Source organism: Spinacia oleracea, chromosome 5 (assembly GCF_020520425.1).
Source record: "Spinacia oleracea cultivar Varoflay chromosome 5, BTI_SOV_V1, whole genome shotgun sequence".
NCBI classification, from domain to species: Eukaryota; Viridiplantae; Streptophyta; class Magnoliopsida; order Caryophyllales; family Amaranthaceae; genus Spinacia; species Spinacia oleracea.
Window position 1 is genome coordinate 127,291,262 of NC_079491.1, and position 10,402 is coordinate 127,301,663.

Sequence of the window (10,402 nt, forward strand, 5' to 3'; positions counted from 1 at the left end):
GGTGATGGCTGGATACATTAAGTGGACTACGGGGATGGAGGTGAGTTTAGGTTTAATGTTTGAGCCAAGATTGGCTAAGGCGTCAGCCTGGGTGTTTTGGTCTCTTGGTATTTGTTGTAAGGTGCATGAGTCGAACTTGTTCACGAGCCTTTTTGCTATTTCTAAGTAGGCCTGCATCTTTGAGTCCTTCGCTGCATACGAACCGTTAATCTGGCTGATAATTAATAAAGAATCGCAACGTACCTCAAGTCGGCGGATATTCATGTCGAGTGCTAATGACAACCCCAAGATCAAAGCTTCGTACTCTGCTTTGTTGTTGGTAGCTTTGAACTCGCAACAGACAAATTGTACTATGGTGTCCCCTTGTGGCGACTTTAGCACGATGCCTAGGCCTGTCCCCCGTATGTTGGAGGAGCCGTCAATATGTAGGGTCCATGTAGACGAGGATCCATTGTTGGTCAGCGTGTTGACTTCGTGATCGACTTCGTGTTGGAGGCTTGGGCTGAAGTCAGCCACAAAATCAGCCAGGGCTTGCGACTTGATGGCTGTGCGAGGTTCGTATCGGATGTCGTAACAACCTAATTGTATAGCCCATTTGGACATCCTGCCAGACAACTCGGGTTTCCTCATGATTGACTTGATGGGATAGTTAGTTCTAACAGTGATAGGATGACATTCGAAATAAGGACGCAATTTAACAGAAGCAACGACTAAAGCAAGGACAAGTTTTTCGAGATGAGAGTACCTTGTTTCGGCGCTAAGTAAAGACTTACTGACGTAATAAACAGGTAGCTGCTTTCCGTCTTCTTCTCGTACTAACACCGCACTGATGGTCGACTCTGTAACTGCGAGGTATACTTGTAGTACTTCATTATTTTTTGGTTTGGACAATAACGGGGGGTTGGACAGGTATTGCTTGAGTTGCTTTAATGCGGCTTCGTGTCGGTCAGTCCAGCTGAACTTCTCATTTTTCCTGAGGATGTCGTAAAATAATTTGCACTTGTCGGACGACCTGGAGATGAAGCGGTTGAGGGCAGCCACTCGGCCTGCTAATTTTTGTACGTCCTTCTGATTTCGAGGTGATTGTAGGTTGATGATTGTGCGAATCTGATCAGGACTGGCTTCGATACCTCTTTGAGTAACCATGTAACCTAAGAATTTTCCATAAGAGACTCCGAATGAACATTTGGTGGGGTTGAGTTTCATATTGTACTCTAGCAACACGTCGAAGGCTTGCTGAAGATGCATGATGTGATCCGAGGCTTTCTTAGATTTCACAAGCATGTCGTCGATGTAGACTTCCATTGTGTCGCCCAGTTGTTTTCTGAACATTTTGTTGACTAGGCGCTGATAGGTGGCGCCTGCGTTCCTTAATCCGAATGGCATGACCTTGTAACAATAAGTTCCCCGCTCCGTGATGAAGGCGGTTTTCTCTTGATCTTCTGGGTGCATCAAAATCTGGTTGTAGCCACTGAACGCGTCCATGAATGTGAGCATCTCGTGTCCCGCAGTAGCCTCAACCATGGCGTCGATGTGGGGTAAGGGAAAAGAATCTTTAGGGCATGCTTTGTTGATGTCGGTGAAATCTATGCACACTCGCCATTTCCCATTCTTCTTCCTGACTACGACGACATTGGCCAACCAGTCTGGATATTTCACCTCCCTGATATTTCTGAAGGAAATAATGCCCTTGGTCCAAGTATGCATTCTATGATAAGTCTAATAAATGCGGTTCAGTATTAATTAACAAGTTAATAATTCAGTGAGATCAAGTGAGCTGAATGCCTAGCTAGAGGCCGCTTCAGTTCAAGTGGAATTAATGATATTAATCCACAGCTTACTCTTGACTGAACCCGTAGGGTCACACAAATAGTACGTAAACGGATCAAGTATTTAATGGCATTAAATACTCCATCTATGAATATTCGGAATCGACGGATCTTGGTTTCAGTGGGAGCTGAGATCGTCACAAGCAAGAAATAAATACTCCGGAAACGATGATATTGCCGGAAACGGAAATATGGATCGTATCGGAAATATAAATATTATCCAAGTCGTAGATGTTGCCGAAAACGGAAACATGGTACGTATCGGAAAATATTATCGGAAATGGAAATATTGCCAGAATCGGAAATATTGCCGGAAACGGAAATATTGTCAGAATCGGAAATATTATCGGAATCGGAAAATAATTCCGGAAACGGAAATATTAAATATTTGTTCGAAACGGAAATTAATTCCGGAATCGGAAATATTAAATATTGTTCGTATCGGAAATGAATTCCGGAATCGGAAATTTAATCGGAAGCGTATCGTACGAATAAGCATCGGACGAGGCCTGCCGGACGAGGGCCCAGCACGAAGCCAGGCCATCGCCCAGCAAGCCAAGCGCCACACGAACAGCCAAGGCCACGCCAGGCCCAGCGCTAGGCCAGGCCCAGCAGGCCGTGGCAGCGCGCGCAGCGCGCGCAGGAGCTACGTGGGCTTGTAGCTCGCGTAGGCCTCGCTGCGTGGGCTGCTGCTCGCACGCACGCGCATGGGCGGCCCATCGTGGCTGCCGTTTGTGTGTGCGTAAGTGTTTGTGTTCATGCACGATTCCTAAAACATGCAGAGTTCGGTTAATGATTAAATTCCTAATTCTATTAGATAAATTAATTAAATTAGAGTTCTTGTAGGATTATAGGTTTAATTAATTTGTATCTGAATAGGATTCCAATTCCATTTCCATACCCCTATAAATATGTGGCCTGGGTTCACAATTTATAACGAGTTTCAAAGTATTCAAAGTGAGTTTTTGAGGGAAAAATTCAGTCACACATCTTGCTCAAAAGTGCCGAAAATTCTAGTACCTTAAGGGCGATTCTAGTTGGTCAATCTTAAGGCGGATCCGGACGTGCTGTGGACTATCTACGGAGGGACGACACTTGGAGTCCTAAAGACTTGTTCTTGTTCGGTTCGGGAGCAACTAGGGTGGGCACGCAACAAAGAGTATGCATCTAAATTATGCTATATGATTATGTATAAATAATATGTAATCCTGGGTTAATGGTTGTTTCCGCATGATTTATGTAATATCATATGTATCATAACCTAACAGTGGTATCACGAGCCCCTTATTATTTTCATAATCTAATTTGCATAAACATGGTTAAATATTACAAATTTGCAAGAATTAAAAGGGGTGATTAATTTTCGTAATTGTTAATTAATTGCAAATTGCGTTTATTTAATTATACGTACGCAGTTTTTCGGCAGTTTCTTCGTTACTCATCCAAATCGAGTGATTTTTGTGTCAATTCCGCATGTAAAAGGCATTCTAAAATTTTGACAAAAATAGTGTTTTTCTGCCGAACCCAGAATTCTCAGATTCGAAGCCTAACTATGACTTTTCGAAGGTTTTAGTTTTTCGAATGCAAAATTTCGTAAATTTAAGATGTTAAATTAAATATTTGCGATTCTTGTTGATAAATCTTGAATTTTTGATTGACCTACTGTATATGTTTAACAAGTTTGAATGCCTAGCCTTGTTAATTATGCAATCTAATTTGTAATTATGATTAATTTGTTGAAAATTAGAATAATTTAGAATTAATTTGATTTTCATAATTAATTATAATTTAATTAGAAACCTATGATTAAAAACCACCATAAAAATTGTAAATTTATGATAAATTTTAAATTTTTATGACCTAGACTTGAATCCATAACAATCGGAAATCAATTGAATAATAAATTTTCAATTTTTCGCCCTAAAATTATGAAATTAATATTATTTATTAATTTGTCATTAATTTTAAATGTAAATTTTAAATTTTTATGCGATTCGTTCAAAAAACTTGCACGCACAAAGCAATGGACGCTTCGTGTTACCCTTAATGGGTGTTGTATAGTGCGGGCATGCGACGACGAGCAAGGGAACTCGTCGCCCGTGCGGCACGAATGCAATGAGCAAGGGCGTAGTGCACGAGCACAAGGCAGCAGCCCTGCCTTGTGTCGTGGGCCACGAGCTATGAACAAATGGGCATGGGCGAAAGGCAAGCCAAGGCAGTCGCGTGTGGGCAGCAAGCGAGCTGCGCCACAACGCGCACTGCCTCGCGCAAGAGGGCGCAGCCTCGCGCGCAGCGAGCGCAAGCTCGCGTGCCACGAGCGCTGCGCCCAGCGTTGCTCGCGCGCACAGCGAGCGATGTCGCGCGCCTAGCGAGCGATGTCGCGCGCCCAGCGAGCAATGGCTCGCGCGCACAACGAGCGCTGGCGAGCGCGCACTGCGAGCGATGGCTCGCGTGCGACGAGCGCTGGCGCGCGCGCAGCGAGCACCACAGCGTGCGATGGCTTGCGATTGGTAGAGCAGCAGCTATGCGACGAGCGCATGGGCTGCGCGCATATGGCCAGCAATGGTTGTATGCATGCGGCCCATGGGCGTGCAATGCGTAGGGTGTTTGCGTTACGATTAGATCGTTTTGAATGTTTAATTTGAAAATTTCAGTTCACGTAATTTTAATTAATTTTAAAATTAATAATTTAAATTATTTTCTTGGATTTTAATTTTGAATATTGTAATTATAATAAATGTTATTTATTCTAATTATTTTACTAAAATTAAAATCATGAATTAATTTAAATAACGACTGAAATTAAATTAAACTTTTTGGATTCAATTATAAATTTATATGAGCTTTAAATTTTTATTAAATTTGTATGTTTCCGGTTAGACTAGAAATACATTTTTATGTTTAAAATTAGTAAAGCATATGAATTTATTGGTTTAAGTGGGAGCACTTTTTAGTCATAAACTCTTGATTAGGTCTACAAATCCTTAAGGTTAAAACAACTTGATTAGAATTAATAAGGACTGAATAATTGGTAGATTATTGGTGCCCTTGATTAATTGCTGCAAATATTTACGTGATGCATAATGTGTTGTACTAACCAGCTATGTGGGCCATTCATGATAATGAATGGGTGAATGGTATATATTGTATATGTACTGTTTTGCAGGTTATGAAGTGACTAGTATGGCCCAAATAGGATAGAAAATATGGTTTGCGTACCATTAATTTGAATGTAATTGGTCTAAAGTACCAAAGTTATTTTTCAATTCAAATATGGTCTGCGAACCATCAAATAGTTGTAATTAGTTATAGCTTATCCTATTTGAAGAAAATGGTGCCTCCCACGGAGATTTTCAAGACGGACTTTGAAGTCAAAGCTTCAAGATGAAGTCGGGCCATACTAGATCACATTTATCTTATGCATGTTTAAGTTATTTATTGCTTTTAAATATGTCTTAAAATGCATGAGATCAAAAGCTTGATTATGTTGCATGATTAAGGATTTTAGTTCACTTAAAATCTAACCAACATAGTAAGAGCCTTAAGTTCCAAACTTAAAAATTGAGTTAAAAGGTGCCATGCCAAAATATACACTTGCTTGGATATCCTTTACATCAATCTAGTAATAGTTTTCGCTCAGCGAGGTGTTACTTATTGGTCCTAAAGGGGCAAGGTACACAAATAATTGTGAGTACATGTTAGTTTTGGTGAAACTCAACGATATAAGTAAGGAGTCCTTTTATGTCGTGGCAAAATCGATAGGTTTACCTAATAAGTTCTTAGACGTACCTATCAACCAAGAATAGTTTCTAGACTATTAGCAAAAGGCTTTTGCTTACCTAAGATGTTCTAGGATTAAGTCGACAAACTGTGCTTAGTTCTTCAATGATTTTAGGATCTTGGAATCATTTTATTCACACCTGCCGGAACACATAACTTGAATAAAATGCTTAATAAACATTGAATTATGCATGTATGCTAGAATTTAAGTTTATTAAGAGAAACTGTGAATGGTTATTTATTTGTTTATTCTTTTCAATTGTAGTTTTAATATGGCAAACAACAATCAAAACATCATCATGGGTTCTGAGCTTATGGTCAAGCTGAACCTGACAAATTTTCTTGAATGGGAAGCTAAGCTAGTTGAAATAGTCAAACTCAATGGACTTGAGTATGTACTGTCACATACCATGCCAAGCTACTATGCCAGAGACATGACCCCTGAGAGATTTTACGCCTGGGATGCGGATCTCAAAAAGGTTATGAGTCTCATGCTGAACAATATCCCTGATGATTGGGCTAAAAGGTTTGTAGCCTATGAACCTTTTACGCTCATCAAGAATCTGAGGGATATCTGTCGTGGAAGTACGGAGGACAGGGACCTAAACGTCCATGAGTTGATTGAATCAATGTCTGGTCTAAAGGTTAGTTCTCCCAACAGGTGTTATAGGATGGAGGTCCAAGAAACACATGTTCAGCTCCTTCGCACTAAACAGAGGGTAGGCGTCCCACTGAGGTTCCATGTGGATCTTATGTGTTCATACTTTGATCGCCTAAGTCTACTAGGAACACCAATAAGCGAAAGGATGGCAGTCTCTGTCTTGCTCAATTCACTACACAGTGGGTTTGGTCGCTTCAAGCAACTATACCTAAGTGAACCAAGAGAAGAAACAGTTGCAGAATTTGTTCACCTTGTCAGAAAGGCTGAAATAATACTGGACTGTGAAGCCAAAGATTTACTCAAGGCTAGAAAGAGACCGTTCAAGAAAGGTGGAAAGTCCAAGGGCAATGCTAAATCAAAGCAGGACAAGTCCACATCAAGCTGTCTTTATTGTAATGGAATAGGCCATTACAAAAGAGAATGTCCAAAGCTAAAGGAAGATCAGAAGAACGGAACAGTCGTTCCATCTTCAGGTATTTTCGTTATAGACTGTATACTTGCTAATTCAACTTCTTGGGTATTAGATACAGGTTGTGGCTCACACTTATGTTCCAATCCACAGGGACTAAGAAGAAGTAGAAAGTTAAGCAAGGGTGAAGTCGACCTACGAGTGGGAAATGGAGCACGGATTGCTGCATTAGCTGTAGGAACTTACTATTTGTCGTTGCCCTCCGGGCTAGTTTTGGAACTGGAAGAATGTTTCCATGTTCCAAGTCTTACTAAAAACATCATTTCAGTTTCTTGCTTAGATGCTAAGGGATTTTCCTTTTTAATAAAAGACAATAGTTGTTCGTTTTATTTTAAAGAGATGTTTTATGGATCTGCTAGATTAGTCAATGGACTTTATTTATTAGATCACGACAAACAAGTATATAACATAAATACCAAAAAGGCCAAAAAGAATGATTCAGATCTCACCTATCTGTGGCATTGTCGATTAGGCCATATAAACTTGAAACGCTTAGAAAGACTTCAAAAGGAAGGAATTCTAGAACCATTTGACTTAGAGGATTATGGTAAATGCGAATCATGTTTACTTGGCAAAATGACAAAGCAACCTTTCTCTAAAGTTGGAGAAAGAGCAAATGAACTATTGGGTTTGATCCATACAAATGTATGTGGACCAATGAGTACAAATGCTAGAGGTGGTTTCAGCTACTTTATCACTTTCACTGATGACTTCAGTAGGTATGGTTATGTCTACCTAATGAAGCATAAGTCTGAATCCTTTGACAAATTCAAGGAATTTCAGAGTGAAGTAGAGAATCAATTAGGCAAGAAGATTAAGGCACTGCGGTCTGATAGAGGCGGTGAATATCTGAGCTATGAATTTGATGACCATCTGAAAGAATGTGGAATTCTATCAGAGTTGACTCCTCCTGGAACACCACAATGGAACGGTGTGTCGGAACGGAGGAACAGAACCTTGCTAGACATGGTCAGGTCAATGATGGGTCAGGCCGAACTTCCATTAGAATTTTGGGGACATGCACTAAATACAGCTGCACTCACTATAAATAGAGCTCCGTCTAAAGCTGTCGAAAAGACTCCATACGAATTATGGTTTGGAAAGCCTCCAAATGTGTCTTTTCTTAAGATTTGGGGATGTGAAGTATACGTCAAACGATTAATTTCAGACAAACTTCATCCAAAATCTGACAAATGTATCCTTGTGGGCTATCCAAAGGAAACAAAGGGGTATTACTTCTACAATACATCTGAGAACAAGGTGTTTGTTGCTCGAGATGGTGTCTTTTTGGAGAAAGATCACATTTCCAAAATGACAAGTGGGAGAAAAGTAGACCTCGAAGAAATTCGAGTCGAACAACAAACTCTAGAGAATGCTCAAGATGACATTCAGGATGAAACTCAGAGATCTTTAGAAGAATCTGGTGAGAATCATGGTCAATCTAGAAATGTTACCCCGCGTAGATCGCAAAGATATAGATCTCAACCGGAAAGGTACTTAGGTATTTTGACGAACGAGAGCTATGACGTTCTATTACTTGAAAGTGATGAACCTGCGACTTACAAACAAGCTATGACGAGCCCTAGCTCCAAGCAATGGCAAGAAGCCATGCAATCTGAATTAGACTCCATGTCTGAAAACCAAGTATGGGATTTGGTCGATTTGCCAGATGGCTACCAAGCCATTGGAAGCAAATGGGTTTTCAAACTGAAAAAGGACAAGGATGGGAAACTTGAAGTTTTCAAAGCTAGATTGGTTGCAAAAGGTTACAGGCAAGTCCACGGTGTGGATTACGATGAAACCTTTTCACCAGTTGCAATGCTAAAGTCTATTCGGATAATGTTAGCAATCGCTGCATATTACGATTACGAAATATGGCAGATGGATGTCAAAACTGCTTTCTTAAACGGCGTTTTAACAGAAACTGTGTTTATGACACAGCCTGAAGGTTTTGAGGATCCAAAGAATGCTAAAAAGGTATGCAAGCTAAAGAAGTCAATCTACGGATTGAAGCAGGCATCCAGGAGCTGGAATATACGTTTTGATGAAGCAGTCAGTGACTTTGGTTTCATCAAGAACGCAGACGAATCTTGTGTATACAAGAAGGTCAGTGGGAGCAAAATTGCTTTCCTAGTATTATATGTCGACGACATATTACTTATCGGAAATGACATTCCTATGTTGAACTCTGTCAAGATTTGGCTTGGGAAATGTTTTTCGATGAATGATCTAGGAGAAGCACAGTACATATTGGGCATCAAGATTTACAGAGATAGGTCTAAAAGGATGATTGGACTTAGTCAAAGCACTTATATCAATAAGGTGCTTGATAGGTTCAAGATGGCGGACTCCAAGCGAGGCTACCTACCCATGTCTCATGAAATGACTCTAAGCAAGACTCAGTGCCCAAAAACACTTGATGAGCGTAGACGAATGAATGGGATTCCATATGCATCATTGATTGGTTCAATAATGTATGATATGATATGTACACGCCCGGATGTTGCGTACGCACTCAGTGCTACGAGCAGATACCAGTCAGACCCAGGAGACGCGCATTGGACTGCTGCCAAGAACATTCTGAAGTACCTGAAAAGGCGCAAAGATGACTTCCTGGTCTATGGTGGAGATGATGAATTAATTTTTAAAGGCTATACGGACGCAAGTTTCCAAACCGACAAAGATGATTTCAGATCACAGTCTGGGTTTGTCTTCTGCCTCAACGGAGGAGCAGTAAGCTGGAAAAGTGCTAAGCAAAGCACCATTGCGGATTCTACAACTGAAGCGGAGTACATTGCTGCACATGAAGCAGCAAAGGAAGCTATATGGCTAAGGAAGTTCATAGGTGAACTTGGTGTAGTCCCCTCCATTAAAGGACCAATAGCCCTGTATTGTGACAATAACGGAGCTATTGCACAGGCAAAAGAGCCTAGACACCACCAGAGAGTCGAGCATGTACTTCGTAGATTTCACCTTCTACGAGAGTTCGTTGAAAGAAAAGAAGTCGAGATAAGCAAGATTGGAACTGATGACAACATATCAGATCCATTAACTAAACCTCTGCCGCAAGCGAAGCACAACTCGCACACTGCAGCTATGGGAATCAAGCATATTGGAGAATGGCTTTGATGTCTCTGTTTAATGTTTTAAAGTTTTAGAGTTTAAATCTTTGTAAAACATTATTGGTTAATCATTCACAATAAATGAAAAGAATTCATTTTTCCATTTAATTTGTGGTTTATTAAATGATGAGTCCCTTCAATTTGACGATATATTCAAGATAGACTGTCAGGACCAGTCCTGTGAATAAGAAATGTCTATCAAGTGAACTTGAATGTCAAAGGTTGAAAATGGTCCCTAATCGGAGTTTTCTATAAAATTGGACGCATAGAAAACGTTAGACGATTAGAATGCAAGATGACTAGTAGTTCTGTTTCTTGAACTATGTGGACATGGCAATGTCATAATCATTTGCATAGATACTTACTTTGGGAAGACTAGTATCGGACAAGACCTATGAAACTTTACTGTAAGAGATGAAAATCTGTCATAAGTAAATTTCATTAAATTATTAGACACTAAATCCTCAATACCTGAGTGATTTGAGATTACTTGTTTGAGAACTGGTTGCTTTGACGTTGACCAACCGTCGCACCGTAAAAG